This window comes from Centrocercus urophasianus, unplaced genomic scaffold, assembly GCF_019232065.1.
Source record: "Centrocercus urophasianus isolate 14NV4802_14NV808 unplaced genomic scaffold, USGS_Curo_1.0 seq_10, whole genome shotgun sequence".
NCBI classification, from domain to species: Eukaryota; Metazoa; Chordata; class Aves; order Galliformes; family Phasianidae; genus Centrocercus; species Centrocercus urophasianus.
The window spans coordinates 65,906,071-65,925,169 of NW_024884142.1; the positions used below are offsets into that span (position 1 = coordinate 65,906,071).

Sequence of the window (19,099 nt, forward strand, 5' to 3'; positions counted from 1 at the left end):
CCAGCCGCCACCGCCGCCTCTGCGCGCCGCCGCCTCGATTCTTCGACAGTGCCGCCGCGCCTGCGCGATGGGCGCCCCCGCCCCAACGACGCCGCCGCCGCGCTCCCGGCCCCGGCTCTGCCCGCGCCCCCGGCCCGGCCCCGGGGGTTCCACCCGCCACCGGGGGAGCCAAGCGCCGGCCACGCGGAGCGCCCTGCCAAGCGGGCGGCTTGGAGCGGAGCGGGGCGGGAGTGAGCCCGCGCCTCCCGCTTGGCACAGGCGAGGTTACCGCGCGCGGTGCGTTCTGACCGCTGCGGGGTCGCTGCGCTCGGTCGCCCCCGACCCCCCCGTGACCCTGGGGCTGCCCCCGTCCCCTGCTGGGCTCGGGCGGGAGGGGCCTTGTGGGTGAAAAAAACCATCGCTTTTTTTTTTTTTTTTTTTTTTTAAACTGTTGTCACTGCACGCAGGAAATAGAACGCTCGAGATTTCCTGTCGTTTGCAACCACAAACCCTCCGCTCTCTAAGGCGGATGAGTACAATCCGCGCAGTGCAAGCGCAGCGCGGCCGTTCCGTTCCGTCCCGTCCCCGCACAGCGACACCACGAGGGGCGGCAGCTCCCTCGCCACGTCCCGCGGGCGGGCACGGCCCTCCCGGCGGCGTTATGTAGGTTACGAGTGGGGGGGGCAGGCAGCGGGGACGCCCGGGGGAGCTCTGACGTCCGCGGAGCCCGGCGGGGCGGTGCCTGCGGCACTCCCGGGGCTGCGGGCCGGGGGATGCGGCTCCGGCACCGGGAGAGGCGTGCGCGGATTACCGCCGTGCCCCGGCGAAGCATGGGTTAACGCGGCTGGCTCCGCAGCGCGGCCCTCCTTTCTCGTTGCATCAAAGTGCTGTAAGGCTGTTCTGTGCACCCCCTCCCGGCTGGAAAGACGCTTTATCCCTGCATGCTAAGTAAACAGATCTTGTTTTCGTCTTCCACCCACTGCCCTCTTTCTCCAGCCTGGAGCTGGAGGCGTGCCAAGGCGGCTGCAGCGATTGCTGCCTCTACACTCACACACACACATACACACACAGCCGGGGAAGCAGCCGGGTTTCTCGGGTGAGGCAATGCGCCTGCAATTGGCAAGGACAAGGCAGGAATTGTAATTGCACTGCATCATGTGATGGCTTATGAAAGAGGAAGTTTGGATGTTTTAGTCACGTACTCCTTTGCCCTCTTGCTTTAGCCTCCAGGTTCTGCGAAGGAAAAAACTGCATATATTTATATACACTGGTGGGAAGCCAAGGAGCTGCGTGTTTGCACACTGCGCGTGGTGAGCAGAGCTCGGAGCGAACTGGCTGCAGGGAGGGAGAAAGCACAGCTTTCAGGCGTCTAACTGCAGGACAGGGAGTGTGACCCCTATTTATTTAACTTCGTTTCTAATGAAATCGGGCTGGTCAGAGCTAGCATTGGCAGTGTTTGGGTTCTGCTGCATTTTGCTGCTTTTGAATCCATTCTGGTAGAAGAGGCAAAAACATCCGTTGCAGCTTTCAGTGTCAAAAAGCAGATAAAAAATAGTGGCATAGGAAATGTGATTTACGAATCAAATCACACACACAAAAGTCTGCAAAGCTGCTGTTACAGCAGTTTCTGCACAAGAATACAACAGATAATGCATTTGTTTCTTGTTGCTTTTATTTATCTATCTATTTATTTATTTATTTATTTAGAAACAGAAACCATCCTTTTGTGCCTGCTCTCCGCTGAATGCCCTGGTGATGACATGGCAAGGCTATATGTAGGGGCACTGGGGCCTGCAGGCATGCCCAGCCGGGGGACCCTGGCACAGGGGAGCCCTGTGCCCTGGGGAGCCCTGACCTGGTTGTGGCTGTGCCTAGTGCCACAGTGCAGGGAAGGAAGGGAGAGGTGCAGCTGGAAACCTCCACAAAGCCATTGCTTTCCCTGGATGCCCACCAGTGGGGGTTGCGGATGCCACAGGTTCCACCTGCAGAACCCATCCTAGGCCAAAGCCCCAAGCTGGGGCAGCGGATTATTGCTGAGATGTTTGCAGGACCTCTGCTGACAGGTAGGAGCAGAGGTTCTCTGCCTCCCAGCTTTGTAGAGTTTCTGCTGCTTTTGTTCCTATTGGAGTTGGCACTTGCTCCAGAGGGTTTTCCAGAAAGCTGAGCGTGGTCGGGTTACAGTGAGCTTCTTGCCTATGTGTGGATTCTGTGATATCTGTGATATTTGCTGAACAGTTCAGAAGCCCCTACAGCACCTGCCAGCTTCTGATTGTACACAGCTGCTCATTTTTGCCTGTGAGAGTACTGGTAGCCATCTTAGAAATGCTGAATGTTCCAATTTTCATTTAGAAGTAGGCATAAATTTAGAAGAGAACCCCCTGTATACCACACCCACCCTCCATTTATTGTGTGGTTTTTGAGACGTACCATTCGAACAGCAGTGCAGTAGAGTCCTGCTCTCACATCAGTACTGTTCCTAAAGAAATATATCTGTCTAACCATTTTTTATTTAATATGGGAAGAAAGTACTGATGTATACAATACTGCTGTCAAGAGCAGCCTGTTGACAAAGGCTTTAAGACAAGCAGATGGTGAGCCACTGACCCTACAAACACTGGAAACCACTCCTAATGTTACCTACAGGACAACTGCTGGACAAGCAGCCATGCTCAGAGTGCGCAGCATGCTGCTAACACCTCTCCCCAGCGCTGCCGACTGCTGTCCCACGCTGCATGACCCCTGTGACATGGAACTGCTGCTGCTGGCAGAGGGACACTGACAGAGTAGCATGTTGTCAGCTTGTGTGTGTGTGCTGGGACAAACGGGGAATGTGGACGTGGTTACTTCACTGTCATTTTTGTTGTAGAAGTTTTGGGTGCATGAATACATCCGAGATCCAACTCGGGTTATTCTCTCATTCTATAATTCTATGAGTAATAGTGTGAGCAAGAACCTCAGTGCTGCAGCTTCTGCTGCTTTGGTGGGCTCTACCCCAGGCAATTTGGAGCCAAAATGGTGTGCTTTTTTTTTAAACAAAAAAAAAAAAAAGGAAATGATTCTGTTTTTAACTGAGCAATTGACTTCACAACCTCATTTCAAGTAGCAGTGGAAAAAAAACAGCAAGGAAAAGATGATGGAAACACTTGAGAAATTCAGAGGTTACTACACTCAAAAGGGAAATAAAAACTTCAGAGGGACTCTTCCAGATGCCAGAAGAAAGGGCAATTGATGTGGAAAATCTTCCGCCTGCTCTCTTCAGCCTGGTAAATAGCTATGTTGGACGCTCCCACTGACACCGTGTTGGCTGCCCTCTGCTGCGAGCCACAATGGGCAATTGTCTATGGGGTATGGGGGGACAGAGCGACTGGGAGCTGCCTGCGGTGTGTTAGCATGGCCAGGCAATCCTGGCCCAGCACCAACAGGAAGACCGGGAGGCCGTGACCCCATGGGAACACCATGCTGCAGCTCGAGAGGTGACCATGTTCTTCTGCCCATCGTTGCAGTCATGTTATTTCAGTTTCGTAATATAACGAGAGCTAGCAGAAGCATGCTCCAATCTGTGGAAACAAAGTGCAGTGAAATTAGTTTCTGGATGTCATTGCTGCCTGCTCCCCCAACCCCCTTTGGGCAGCCGGCATGGGGACAAAGGTGCTGCTCTGTGCTCAGCCCCCAGCCTCACGTTTTTTCTCAGTGCTGTTTCTTAGACTAAGTAAAAACAAGTAAAATAGGGTATTTTTATCGACTTGGACATTCAGTCATATGCACAGTGTACTGCCTGCCGTGTAGCGATCCTAAGTAGGAACACTGACAAGTTTAGGCATTAGTGACACACTTGTAAACACCACTAGCAGAGCTGCAAAGATCGGAGTCATCCCTCTTGCATTCACCTGCATCCCTAATGCCCCAACACCCAGCTGAGCTCCAGAAGGAGTTGCCTGCCAGGAAGCACAGCCAAATTCATATGTGATAAAAAGAACTGTAGCAAAATTAATAACCGGTACACCCATTCTGGAACTGACAATTAACCTTGGTCTCCTCCTCTGGATAATAATTATTGAACAGCTTGCCAGAGGTTGGGGCTTGCATATCACTTAGTCTCCCAAATGGGGCTGGATGAGAGACCAAGGTCTGGTCATCTTTGTAATGGGAGCTGCGGGTGTGTCACTCCCCAGTAACACTGTCTGTGCCAGGCTAGCAGCCGCTCCCTGCTGGTTCAGAGGTCCTGCTGCCTGCGTGTCACCTCGGGAAGTGGCAGCCCAGCATCTCTTGCACGCCTCTCCTTGGCTCATCTCCATGCTGCGTGGAGCTCCCTGCCATTCCCTCAGGTCCTGTCGCTATCACCAGAGAGCAGAGGCCGGCTCTGTCCCTCTGCTCCCCTGCTGTATGTAGACCCTGAGCAGCCATCGGGTGGTGGCAGCTGCCAGGTTGCAAGGGCCTGGCATGGGCTTGAGCTGCAGATCCAGGAGCAAGAGGACAGCAGCCTTCATCATCCATTTCCCTTTGCCAGTTACTATTATTCTTAAATGCAGTTCTGCACACATTGTAATTAAATGGAAAAAAAATATAGACCAAATGAAAAAGGGTACAAGCTTCTCAAAAACATCTCTGTACTAGCTGCAGCTTGACTCAGCCTTCAATTAACATTCTTCCTCAAAATAGTTGTCTTCTCTAGCTTTTGTTAAATCTTACATAATATCAGGCCAAATCACCACCCAAGAAAGGGGCTGTGAAAACATGTCACTGTGTGCATGATTCTTACTTTGCACATGGTATGTAGGTATGCACCAAAGAGAATGCTCTCAAGACAGCTAGGAGGAGGACACCTGTAAACCTGATATTGCTCAGCACCTCCAACCTCAGGGCACTGGGGAGCTCTGTGGGCATGCTGCTGCTGGGGCAGCTCTGCTGAGCTGAACGTGCACCAGGACTGCCTTTAGCCTAAGGGTCAGCTAATGCAGACAAGGCTGTGCTTTCTGGATTTTGTTCTATACCATGAGTTATGTGTTTTTGATGAATAGGTCAACAGGGTGTGGAAGCTTTCTGCATCCTTGCACATACTTTAGTTGGCAGGAGGGTTGTCTACAACTTCATTTGGAAAGTTTTAAAAGAAAACGCAAATGGTAGGTAAAGGGCAGAGATACATTCTTTGAAATACATTTGGCACAGATTTTAGACATTCCTTTGTCATTTGTTAAGCAGCAAGAAGAATCCCCACTCAACTATATAAAGTATGGCAGTACCACTTTCTCTGTTTACAGGTGATTGAAAAATCACAACCTGCTGCATTCACCTCTGGATAGCACATTTAACTGTCCATACCATTGTCTTTGCTCCAGAATCGGTACAGGGCAGGTATGTGAGGAATCTGAGCTTTTTCTCATCTCCTTCCAAAACTACAAATCAGGACTGAAAGGATGATTTTGCTTACTTCTAAAGGGGAGTTTTTTGGTTTTGTTTTTGTTTTTGTTTTTTTTTTTTCCTGCACACTAGGGCTTCAGAAGCAAAATTATACACCTGAAATGCCAGAAAAATAATATGGCCAGAAGACTGAGAAGCTCTTTTCAGCTGTAACCAGACTCACCACGCAGCAGCCTGTAGTACTTAAAATCCTCTTTAACTAACTGCATGTCAAGACTTGCCTGTTTCGGACACTGTTAAGACGGCCAGCCCCCATATTTTACATACCCTCCTAATTGCATTCATATGTTCGGTTTCATATTTGACCTCTGTTGCAGCAGAGAGCCAAGAAAAGCACTCTTTTTCTGAGCTCTATGCAGGAATGGAGCTGGAGGGTATCACAGATTCATAAAATGGCTTAGGTTGGAGAGGACCGTAAAGACCATCTAGTCTCAACCCCTTGCTATGGGAAGAGCTGCCATCCACCAGGTCAGGCTGCCCAGGGCTCTGTCCAGACTGGCCTTGAATACCCCCAGAGATGGGGCATCCACAACCACTCTCAGAAACCTGTTCCAGTGCCTCACAACCCCGAGTAAAAAAAATAAAAAATTATTTCTAACATCTAACTTAAATTTCCCCTCTTTTAGTTTAAAGCCATTTTCCCTTGTCCTATCACTATGAGACCATGTAAAAAGTTGGTCACATTCCTGCTTGTAAGCTCCCTTCAAGTACTGGAAGGTTTTGGTGAGGTCCTCCTGGAGCCTTTTCTTCTCCAAGCTGAAAAAGTCTCAATCTTTTCTCATAGGAGAGGTGCTTCAGCCATTTGATCATCCTCGTGGCCCTCCTCTGGATCTGCTCCAACAGCTTCACATCTTTCCTGAGCTGGGGGCCCCAGGCCTAGGCATAGTAGTCTACATGGAGACTTACAAGGGCAGAGCAGAGCAGGACATCACTCTCCCTGCTGCCTCCCCCTTTTTTGATGCAGACCAGGATATACTGCTGGTTCATGTGTGGTCTTTCGTCCATCAGGATCCCTAAGTCCTTCTCCACAGAACTGTTCTCAAGTAGTCTACTCCTTGTCTGAACTTGTGTCTGGCATTGCCTCAATCCAAGTGCACTCGGCCTTGTTAAACCTCGTTAGATTCCCATGTGCCCACTTTTCGAGCATGTCCATGTCCCTCTGGATGGAATCCCTCCCTTCTATTGCATCAATTGCAACACTCAGCTTGGTATCATTGGCAAACTTGCTGAGGGTACATTCAGTTCCATTATCTATGTCATTGATAAAAATGCTGAAGACAAGCCCCAGGATGGACCCATGGGGACACAACTTGTGACCAGTCTTTCCTTGGACATAGAGCCGTAAACAATGACCCTCTGGCTACAGCCATCCAACCAATTCTTTGTCCACCTAATAGCCCAGCCTTCAAATAAGTCTCTCTCCAATTTAGAGATAAAGATGTGATGCGGGACCATGTCCAAGGCCTTGCACAAATCAAGGTAGATGAAATCAGTTGCCCTTCCTTTGTTCACTGATGGTGTCACTCCATCATAGAAAGGCACCAGGTTGGTGAGGCACAATCTGCCCTTGGAGAAGCCATGCTGTCTGTCTCAGATCAAACCATGTGATCTCACATGTGCCTTAACGTCTTTTCTAGGAGGATCCATTCCATGATCTTCCCAGGCAAAGTGGTGAGGCTCACCAGTCTGTAGTTTCCCAGATCCTCTTTCTTCTCTTTCTTGAATGTGGGAGTGATGTTTCCCTTTTTCCAGTCACCAGGGACTTCTCCTGGCAACTACATCAGCCAGTTACTTCAGAACCCTGAATGTGTTATCTGGCCCCATAGACTTGCACATATTCTACCTCATGAGGAGGTCTCAGACTCGATCTGCTCTTACACTGGGAGGGATTTTGCTTCCCTGATGCCTACTTAGAAGTTCAGGGACATAAGAGACATGAGAAGCCTGACAGACCATGAAGACTGAGGTAAATAACTCGTTAAGTACCTCAGCCTTCTCCATGTCCAAGGAGGCCAGCTCTTCCTTTTCACTGACCAGAGGGAATACACTCTCCTTTGCCTTTCTCTTCTGTACAGTGTCTCTATGGAATCCTTTCTTGTTGTTTTTCATATCCTCTTACCAAGTTCATTTCCATCTGCACCTTGGATTTCCTGACTCCATCCCTGCACATCTGGACAGCATTTCTAGATTCTTCTCAGGCCACCCATCCCCACTTCAGTGCTTTTCCTTTTCCTTTTTTTTCCTTTTTTTCTTTTTTTTTTTCCCCTCATCCTGACCAACAAGTCCTTGCTCAGCCATGCTTGCTTGTTTCCTGCCTTGTCTGCCTCATTTCTTATTCTGGGGAATGGAGATCTCTTGTGCTCTTCTTAAAGTGCTGCCAGTTTGGTCCTCTTGCTTTGTCCCTAAGGACAATTTCCCTGGGCATCTCATCCAACACTTCCTTAAACAGCCTGAAGCTGACTCTTCTGAAGTTCAGGGTCCTGACTCCACTCTTTATCAGGCTCACATGACCCCAAGGTCATGAACTCAACCAGGGCATGATTGCTATAGTCCAGGCTGCCTCCAATCTTAACCTCTTTTACAATCTCTTCCATGTTGGTAAGCACCAGATCCAGCAGTGCTTCACCTCTTGTTGGTCTGTCCAGTACCTAAATCAGAAAGTTATTGTCAGTGGACTCCAGGAGTCTCCTGGGTCATCTGTAGCTCACAATGTTGTTTTCCCAGAGATATCCGAGTGGTTGAAATCTCCCATCCAGCACAATGCCTCTTGGAGCTGAAGCAAGAAGGCCTTGTCAACAGATCCCCTTGATCAGGCAGCTTGGAGTAGACCATGACCACCAGATGCCCTTCACTGGTCCTGTCCCTAATCTTAACCCACAGGCTCTTAACCTGTTCCTGACTGTTTCTCAGGGGCAGCTCTTTGCAGACTATCCACTTCTTAACAAGAAGAGGGCAACTCCCCCACTTCTTTTACTTTGCCTATCCCTTCTAAAAATTTTACAGCCTTCAATCATGGTGTTCTTTTTGTGAGTCATCCCACCATGTTTCCGTGATAGCAATAAGATCGTAGTTTTCCAATTGCATCACGGTTTCCAATTCCTCCTGCTCACTTCCCATGCTGTATGCATTGGTACAGAGGCACTTCAGCTGAAAATGCCAAAAGTCACATCATTGTCTGCCTTGGACCCTTTGTAGAGACATATATAAAACCAGATAAATATGAATATTTGGAGCTAAATGCATGTGCTGCAAGAGCGTGTTATTGATGAGAAAAAAGTCGGAAGGCACAGTGACTCCTAGCTCATGGCCAGCAGACCACTGCTGTTGTTTTGGGGAAGAAAATGGGAAAAGCAGAGCCAGCCAAGGAGCAGACAGCCTACATAGGGATGGATTTCGCTCCTGGCCCTTTCTCAGGCAAAGCGAGAGCTTTTCCTGAGAACAACCCACAAGACTGGATCCACAGCTCTTCGGCCTGCAGCACTTCAAGACTTCCAGGTTGGAGACAATACGTCTGGAAATTTGGGGTGAGCTGCACCTCCTGTGTGTTTTACTTGGACAGTAGGGTGTAAGTAGCACGCTGCTGTGCTCTTATTTAGCTCTGTTATTACAACGCTGTTTGTGAAGCATGAAGAGTAATCCTCATGTAAAAATAATAGTATTGCAGAGCTAGACAGCAGATGGTGTTATTAAATACCTGGGCAAAGTCTAAGGTCGTAACGCTCTAACAATTAAAAAGATCTATTGTCTATCACTTAATAGGTAACCTCCTAGTGCAGGATGTTTGCAAAGCTGAGCAGAGGGGCAAGTAGTATCTTGTCCAAGCCCAGATAGCTCTTCCAGTTAAGCAAATACTTGGCAACTATTTTCTTGTCTAAATTTGGTGCTACCACCACGTCAGGTTGATACAATACGATCCCCTATCATTTCCTAAATGATCCCTTCTCTAATCAACTCCATTAGGTTTATAAATAGACCGCAGCTGCCTCAGGACTGGTGATAGTTGCCTGACATCCAGGTTCACTTACAAGACCATGGAGAGGCAACTTATTGGGTGATGTAAATGGACATAAGCCTGCTGCCAGGCACGTCTCCCACCAGCTGCAGGAGATGCTGGTGTGTGAGGCGTGCCTGCCAGCGGCCGTGGCTTTCCACAGGCACCTGCAGCTATGGGCCTCTCTCCCTGGTTGAAACCTACTTGTCTCAGTTGGTGAAGTTGAAGCTGAACCTCAGTAATACGTGGCACGGCTCTTCCTGCTGCATAACATTTTCAGTCAGAACTCTGAGGATTAATTTTATATTGTAGAGACTGCACTTTCTGCATTTTTCCCTTGGTGCTTGCCTGGCATCTTGTGACCTGAACCTCTCAGTTGAACCTCTCAGCTGAATGCTGGCATCCAGGGATGCAACTTGCCTCTTCTTCTGCTGTGAGCTTTTTTTACACACATAAGCAAGGCTTTCTGCATCGTTTTCAGAGATGTGAATCCGAAATCATCTCTTCTGGGACAAGGAAACTAAGGAGGCTAACAGTCACTCTTTGGGGTAGGTTTTGGATTTAGTTTAATGACTGTAATAGTGGTGAATGCCTTGGCAGCAGAAATAGACTGATATGGAGAACAATAGGGAACCTGTGACTTGGTACATTTGTCTCACAGAGGGCAGACAGGAGACTGGGAGTTAAGCAGAGTCCTGTGGCTGCTAATAGCTTCACACAGTACTTTTCCTCCGTGGTAATCACTCTCCTGCTAGGATCCACGAACTTGAGAACAAAGTACATTTTATTATTTACAAGGGTTAGATGACAAATACAAACAGATGGTGCAAAGATGACTCCTAATGCATAGTGATCAAGCAGTTTAATATTCATGGGTAAAGGCCTGGAAGATTAAGTAAACAGATTCAGATATGCAGGGGAAAGTATCTCATAACAATGCATAAAGTCAGCGTGGCCTTTTGTGCCCTGTTCCCCTTTGGATCAACACAATTAACATAAAGGGAAAGATAGGCTGAACTTTCCAGTCTCCCTAAAGTGTTCAAATCAGAGATTTCTGAGAGGAAGCCCTAGCAAGCAGTTTTGGCAAGATGGAGAAAATCCCTTCTCTTTTGCCTCTGAACTTTCTGTTCCTGCTCCAAAGCCCCTTCTGCAAAACAGGTTGCAACAGCTGAGCGTGCTCCAGCCTGCTGCTGTGGCTGCCCTTACGTAAAGCATTCTCACCTGGGTGACACAGGGCTTTTTGCTGCCACCGGTCAGATGAGTGAGCAAGGGTAACTCCCATGAGCAAGGGTTGTGGCATTAGGAGCCTAACCATGCTGCTCTGCCATTAATGACGCTTCTCGTGGCAAAAGCTGGGATCTCGTTGGTTTTGCTTTCGCATGTAGTCATCTTGCAGAGAGGATTTCAACACTGATGAATATTGCCAGCAAGGTCCTTGGTATGAATCATCCTGTCCTTCCAGATGACTTTTTCTTTCTGCTGTTTACATCAGCCGCAGAGAATTTTGATGCTTTCTTGTGTATGTGTGCAAAGGAATGTTTCATTTGAGAAGATATTTCCAAACTCTCTGAAGTCATCCCTCTATATCATTCCTTTTGTTGTTGCTGTTCTCGCTTTCAGAGTGGGCAGTTTGCGAGTTGTTCCTAAGGAGTTACTGACTGAGCACTGAACAAAGGGCAAAAAAGAAAGGCAGGGAGAAGGGTTCGTGAAAGAATCCTGCTGGACTGTGCCAAGAAGTTTGCTCTGCAGCATACATCAGCCTGCTATTTTCCTTGTCTACATCAGGTTGCATTGACAAAGGATTTGGGGATCGGTGTGCTCAGCCCTGGAAAGGTGTACATGTGAACAGGCTAGCAGCCCCTGCCTTCTTTTACACAAGGCCCTCATCACTGCAATAGTGTCAGGACACCGTGGCTTATGGACAAATGGGAGAAGCTACGGGGGTTGAGTTTGGGCTGGAGAAGGGTTAAAACCCAAGCCACAATATTCAAGAGAATGGTGGAAAGCTGCCCAGTAGCCTGCCAGCTGCTGGGTGAGGAGGTGAGCTCTCCTGCTGGTACTCCACCACTGCAGCTCCAAGGAAAAAAACCATACCTCGATCTCCAGAAAAGTAACTTCTTCTTTTTTTTTTCATGATCATCACCATTTGGCTGCTTTATTTTCATCTTTCTTCTGTAGCTGTAGCCACCACAACTCCATTCCTATGGCCATCTCCCAAATGACTGACGAACTCTGGGTTCTTTGGATGCTCTTTCTCAGGTTCTTGTTGTTCTACAGTGTTTTTTCCAAAGTACCTGACAAACCCTGGAAATGGCATTGGGTGCTTGAGTCCAGGTGAACAACACAAAGTGAGGAAAGGAGTGCTCATTGGCATGACTTCAGCCTCAGACTTGTAATGAAGCCACAGTGCAGTGTTGGGAGCACCTCCACCTTTGGTATCTGCCCAGAAAATGGTCTGGCTCCATGGATATATTCAGTGGGAATAGCTGTATAAGCTGGAATACAGTCAGATACATGGCAGAGAAACCTGCTCTGTGAATAAAGCCTTTGTTAAGAGGAATTCCATCTGTACATGATTTCATCAGCTCCATGAAATGTGCAGGACATTTATATGGTGAATTAGGCACAGCTCCTGTTTTGAGAGAGAAAATGCTTCTGTGTGCTTTTCCACAGAAGTCCGTTGCTACACAAGGAGGGGAAACCTTCTGCAATGCCATTACTGTTCTCACAGGACAGGACAAGCATTGGGACTGTGCTAACATGATTATAAAAATAATGTGCATTTTAAAAGCATCAAATGCACAAAAAATTGGCACTGCCTTTTTCTTTGCCTTCTCTCCCTTAAATGTGGAGATGCTTAAACAGGGTAAATAACATTCAAGACAGCTAAAGAGCAGTCCACAGTGCTGAAACACTTCTGCTGTCCAAAGCAGCTCCATGCCAGCTATTTCATTTGCCATATGTTTGGTGTGGTTTTGGCAGAGTCAACATGAGGATTTTTGGGCAGGCCTGCGAAACAGTTTTTCCCTTCCTCCACCCAAACGTGACCCAGTCCTGTCTGCCATGATCACACCATTGCACAGGGTCAGCCTGGCTGTTTTGGGCAGAATTAGTCAGAGGGGCCTCTGGAAACATGCCCAAGGAAGGCTGATTCATTTTCCATATGAGTGGCTGCATTAAGGAGCAGGAAGGAGAAGGAAGACACAGTGTTTGGGATGGAAATGCTAGGTGATGCTGAAGGAGCACACAGGGATTATAGGGTTCCTTCTCCGGGTCCAAGGCAGATGCGGTTGGGATGCGCTGGCTGTGGGGCAAGCTGCTAGCCCCATGGCACTGTTTTCAGCCATCCTGCAGGAACTGCCAGAGGCTGTGAATCAGTGACTGGAAACGTGGAGCTTTGCTCCTGGGGTTGTCTGGTTTCAGATGTGGAGAGCATAGGCTCCAAGCAGCCCAGTCCAGCAGAGAACTGCCTGATCTGTGAGCAGACTCTCCAGTGTGGGGCTTATTTTTCCTTAAAAATGAGTGGGATGCAGTGGCCAGACATACAGTCTAGCTGGTGCTATCCAGATATGGCCTGGGACTTGTCTAGCCAAACAAGGGAAGAAGAAAAGGGAATTTAAACACATCTTTCTGCCCTTTTGTAAGCGAGTGCTGAAAGGTGTGAAGGTACAGCTGCATCATTCCTTCCTGCACACATGCTGTGTGCTCTGAGCATGCATTCTCAGCAGTAGTTCACAGAAGTAAGCCTTGTTCCCCCAGCAGAGGAGCTTTGCCACAGGGTGCTGGGGTATCTGCTCAGCAGACTTGCTGACCTCAGGGAGCAGCTTTGCCAGGTGAGCCTTCCCAGCAAAGTGCCAAAACCCCTGGTTAGCACTGAGCTTGCGATCCTTCCCTTGCTTTCTGCTGGACTAATTGCTGGAAAGGTTGTGCAGTTGCATGGTGGCTCGGCACCCCATCTGATTGGCCGTACCTCTGCATTTCTGTTCTCTGAAACAGTGTTTCTGACCTGATTCACCTTGCAACCGGAGGGTGGAATTCAGCTTCATATCCATGGCAAGGAATGTAAATATTCCTGCCTATCGTCTTCTCAAGTGCACAATCTGAGTGTGCACGTGAGCAAGCAAGAAAGTATAGTTTCCAGTGGGGAGGCAGAAGCAGGGCTCTCCAGCCTGCCTCCAACTGCTTCTCTTCACCCTAGAGCTATTGGGGGCACCAGTCCTCCAACCAGAGCTGCTCAGGGGGGCAGGAGCTCCCAGGCAAACTGGGGATGGTCTGGCCTCCACCTGAGTGGGGCAAATCAGGCTGAGTCATCCAGAAGAGCCAAGGCTCTCTGGGCACGAGCCCCTCTTCCCAGAGGTGGCCTTTAATCCAAGCTGGCTGCATGCTGCCTGCTGTCAGCAGCCCTTTTGTGCCTCCACGGGTGTTTGCTGGTGCAGGGTGGAGTGACTCAGTCTGCGCCCCTACCCTGAGCACTGGAGAGCTGGGAGGGGCTGCAGAGTGCCTGGCTGCAGATCTCGTCCTTCCCTTTTCTCATTTCAGCAAAACCGTTGCAAATTTCACGGAGCTTTCCATCACAGGCAAACAAAGAGGAAATTGATTCAGAGTGAGAGCATTAACATCACCAAATAGTAAAGGCATTGCATAATGCTATCAAGCAAGCTTCCTCTACTGCAGAAGCAGAGGTGGGCAGAGTGAAGCTAAGGAAGTAAGGGGACAGTGGATGGGTGAGGGCAAGGATCCTTAGCGAAGAAAACCCAGAAGATAAAAAGCAAAAAGAACAAAAGGAGAGGTGTTAGGGAAATACGACTGAGCAGATGCAGTACTTATCTGCTTATGCATCAAATAAAATTCCTATGTGTAAACAAAAAGCAATGAGTAACATCAGGTGAAGGGCCAACGTGTGGGAAGGAGTTGCGCTGGTGTAATAAAAGGGCCGGTGTTAAACCATTTCAGTTAGAGCCCTGCACATGTGGGCTGCTGATGGAAGAAAAAGGCCTGGCTTTATGACTTCCAAGGAAGGATAGCAAACACCGGGGCTTCCCGGTGCAAAGTGCTGATCCATATGATAGTAAACTTCCATTTGATCAAACACTGGTGATGAGTCAGCACTGTACTGGCTGTCTTTATGTAGGATAAGGCAAGGTCTGTCTTCCAACAGGTGGTTTAATGCCAGCAAAACAACAACAACAAAACATCTAGAGCCAGAATAAACACATGGTACATCATTTTGGCTCTTCCAATAGAAATGTAACTGGGAATTCACAAATAATCTCAATTAGTTTTATCCTGGGTACTGCCACTGTCTAGTTTTCACTTACACCAAGACTATTTTAGTCTAATTGGCTATTAAAATATATGTCAATGTGAAAGTTTCTAGCTCTTCAGCGCCAGTGTAACTCATTTCTAGAGCAATGCGAATGCCAAGAGGAATGGTTCCCACCAGCCTCAGAGCGCTGACACACTCACTCAGCAAGCACCTGCCCTGGCCTCAGGTACCTTCCAGCCTCCCACGGGTTTGTTACTGAAGGGGTGTGCTCGCCTGTCTGCTCACCTACCGTCATCTGGGGTTTAAACTAGAGCACCTGACCCAGTATTTCAGATGGCAGTGCGGTGACTCACTCAGAGACATCTTAGCATGGTGGAGGGAGCTCCTGCCCCAGCACCTGCCCTGCCACACTGCTGGGACACACTGCTGCTGCAGGGCAGCCGGACCCCTGTGGGGTACCTCGGCCACTAGGCCTTAGCCAGTGGCTCTGCATGTATCGTTTCATCCCCCTCAGAGTTACCCACACTGTGACCAACAGACTCAAGTATTGTCTAAATTGTGCTTCTGAGGCAAAAGGAGTATGGATATCCACTTTTCATACCACTGGCTTGGTGCAAAGGAGCATGTAGATAGGGAGACATGAGTCCCACACGTCCTGCATTTTCTTGAGGTTTTGCTTGCTCTTTCTCTCTGGCAGGCACATCAGACTGTCCTTTGATCATCAGAGATCAAGAGTATTTCCACCCATACAAGGTAAGTCTGTTGCACGGACAGCTCAGAGGAAATAGAGCTCCTGAGAAGACCTGGTTTTGGGTGCATCAGTTCTTCTATGAGCATTTCAAGTGTTAGAGGAGTGTCTGGATTTTAAATGTCTTGCATGCAGCACACTGCTCCAAAAAACTCTCTACCTTAGGCTAGTCCTCAGGGTTGAATATTAATGAAGGCATTTCCCTACATGAGCAACATGTACTATCTCATGTTTTATGCCTGCCTCAAATTTAAAGTGTGTGAGTGCAAGTAAGTCTCATGTCAGGTCACCTGCAACTACAGATAACCGCAGATAAGTGCTGTGGCAATGGTGCTCTGCTGGGATGAGCTCAGAAGTGGTTTCCAGCGCTTCTTTCCCTTAAGCAATGAGCTGATCTGGGCTGAAGGCTGTTGCCATCCTAAGCTACAAGGCTGAAGGCTGGCCTGCCACGTGTGCTGGCACATTTGCGATGCCCCTAGAGGTATAGTTATCCTGGAGCTGCCATGGCAGTGGGGCTGAGCTTGTGTTGGACACTGCCAAAATTGTGACTGCTGTGACCAGCCTATGTCTCTGAGGATGTGAGGTGTGACTGCTTGAACAAACAGCTTATCTCACTCTTTCCACATTGCTGGCTTATTTTTGACCGGAGAATGGAGTTTCCCAAAAGAACTGAATTGTCACGTGCAATAGGATATGAAATACAAATTGCAGGTTTCTGCAGTAGCTACTTTTTCCCAAATCTCTACCACTACCATAATCTCAAGTCCTTTGAAAGGACATGTTTGGTGTCACTGCATTGCACTGGATATCCTTTATATGTGGGGCGGAAAGCAGCACAAGGTGGGACAGTGAGTGTTAGCCTGTGTCTGTGAGCAGATCAGCCTCTTATTCCTGAAATGCTGGTGATGCAGTGCTCTCCCTCTCAAAGCCCCTGTTACAAACCTTTCCATCACTTTCTGCATTTCTGCTCTTTGCAGGCACTGTCATCATTAGTAAGCCTCTGCTATTGGTGGCTGTGTTGCACTGTGGACTGTCTTTCAGAGATGTGTAAGGAAACCTGAGGCTTCTTGAAAGCATTCTTGCCCTTTCCTATCCCTGTGAAGTTGGTTATCAGTTCTACAAATTCTTACATACAGAAAACGCATTTGCCTACAGCAGAGATGGTAAGAAAACACTAATGGTGAGCAAACTGACCTGGGGGGGAACATTTCCAGTTCTTCTGTGGTGTTTTCCCTGCTCATTAAAGCCCCTCCTTGGGCCTAGGGCTGTGTTTGATGGCAGATGATAACGACTCCAGAAGTGTGTCCCATTGCCTGGAGGCTGCTGCTGTGGGATCCTCTCTGCACAGCAGAAGCAATATCCCAGCTTCCAATAAGGAAGAGGCTAGCTTTGTGTTTCAGCATGATTCATCTCTGGTGGAGAAACCAGGCTTCTTTCTGCTAAGCTCCCCCTCTGTGGCCTTTTCTGTAGTTTTGCATGAGCTCCAAGGCATCGCAAACAAAAGCACTTGGGAGAAGTCGCAGTGTGAATTTGTCATATACCAAAACCCACATTTCTTCTGTATCTCTCCAGCTCCTCAGGAAACCGGTGTCCTGGAAAGAGACCAAGTTGAATGTAATCTTATCTTTCAGCCTCTTTATTTTAAACCCAAATGGGTTCCTTGATCCTCTCCAACTGAAAACACCCCTTGGGATAATAGCAGCACATCGAGCAGCCGGTGTGGGCACAGGAGACCAGTGCTTTTCCTGCTAGAGCCACCTTTGGTGATGCCATCTTCCCATGCAGAGGACAGAGCAGATGCTGCTGTGCTGCTGCCTGCATCGGTTGGACTTTGGTTGGCAGGGCATTGTAAAATGACTCAGTGGGGATCAGAAAGTGGTGGAATCAAACAAAAGTCGCTTTGAAGCTGCTGTCAGTTGGCAAAAGAATAATTTAAAATTAAACCAGTTCTGAAACTATCTACCGCAAGCGGTTACAAGCCTCGGTGTTGTAAAACTGGGCTGTTTCCTCTTTTCCTCGCAACGATGATGTCCTTGATTCCTCCTTAGGCTTCTTTGGCAATTCTTGCACAGTAATAAAAAGGCATGACACAGCATATGTTTTGCGGCTCACCTTGCCAAACAAAATTACAACGTTAGTATAGCTTCTTCGCCTTTGCATAATTAACTCTACAAAGGAGATAGAAAGAGGGTAAGCATCTGTGCCAAGACAAAAGCAAAAACAAGAAGTACAGAAGTCTGTTTTAAAGTCATCTCTGTTCAAAGCAATTCTTTTAAAAATGACTTATCTTGAAACTGTTGCAGACAATTAGGGAAAGTCATACAGTTTCTAAATGTCTGTTATGTTTTACATCTGCAGCTACATTGCTAAGATTCAAAAAAAAAGAAGTCAATGCCTTTTTGAAAGCTCATGAAAGTTGTGCAGGAGAGCATCTTCTGCGCAACATGTGCTGGGGCTGGGAGGAAACAGTCTGCCCAGGCGTCACTGCCCACTCTTCAGGCTCAGCTGGCATTGTTCTCATGCTTAATAATGTTCAGGACAGTCTCTCTGTTGAACTGAACCTCACAGCTGCCGCAAGGGGAACTTGGTGCAGGTGGAGAGGTACGTGGGGTGAGAGGTGGGCCCAGTTCTGCCACCTATCCCACTGCCTTACTGTCATCCTTGTGTCTTGAAAGGACAGCACTTTGGCACTCCAAGCAAAGGAAGGGATCTCCCAATACACAGGATGATGAAAGGGAAAAAGGGAAACCCTTCACTCTATGGATCTGCCAAACTTGTTTCATAAAAAAGGCACAAAGCTACCACAACAAGCCCACTGTGCTTTTACCTATACTAGTGTTAATAGCTGAATTAGGATTCAAGCAGCCTGAATAGTTCTAATATAGAGCATTAAAGAGCAAATTCCGCTAATGCCAAAGACAAGACTCCCAGCAAAAAAGTCTGGTCCCAAGTTTCTGGCAAGTCCCCAGGCAATCCAACTAAGAAAAGAAGAAAAACAAAACAAAAACAACACCACCAACAACAACAAAGGAAGAAAAAGAGGCAAAATAAAAGAAAAAGGGGAAAATAGAAAAGAAAGAGATGAGGAACATTTTACAACCAGCTGTGGCAGCTGGCAGCAGGACATCCAGGTAGAGCAGGGATCCTGCATGTCTGCTCAGTCTCCCGTGCTTTTAGGCAGCCTCCAGACATGAGACCTTGTCTTCTCTTCTATCACATCCAGTGCAATCCCCACTGTGCACAGTGTTGTTCAGTCACAAAGATGTTGTCTTTCTGCTCAAAGTTCTCACAGAGACCTTTGCACAATGACACCACAGTCAAAACTTGTTTATTAAATGCTCATTTAGCAGAAATGAGGTCACATCATTTAATGGCTATTAAGATGCTAATGCATTAAACACACTACAATATCACCTGTTTATCCTAACCTTCATTTATCTAAATCACCTTTGCATTCATTGTGATGAGTGAGATTTGACTGTGTCTGCTAATTATGTAAGAGTTGAGCTAGCACCAGTTGATCTTACTGGTGCACCCAAGCAGCTTGGTAACAAACATCATCATCCACAGTAAACTGGAGCTATTCCTAGATAATGATGACAAGCGAAATCCCCAAATACAGTAGAAAAAAGTAAGTAAACGCCCAAAGAACAGCAAGAAGAGGTCTCTGCTTGGAAGGAACCATGGCTGAAGCTGT

The 19,099-nt window shown here is 47.9% G+C and overlaps 1 long non-coding RNA gene across 3 annotated transcripts in view; it reads right to left on the reverse strand.

Moving 5' to 3' along the window:
• Window positions 1-10,132: 10,132 nt before the first annotated feature.
• Window positions 10,133-19,099, reverse strand: part of LOC122165800 — a 38,506-nt gene continuing 29,539 nt past the window's right edge. For 2 of the 3 annotated variants that reach the window (XR_006170597.1, XR_006170601.1), the window contains one exon: window positions 10,133-17,514. This is a non-coding gene — a long non-coding RNA (uncharacterized LOC122165800). The remainder of the gene's footprint in view (window positions 17,515-19,099) is intronic. The other variant, XR_006170598.1, reaches the window with a different exon arrangement.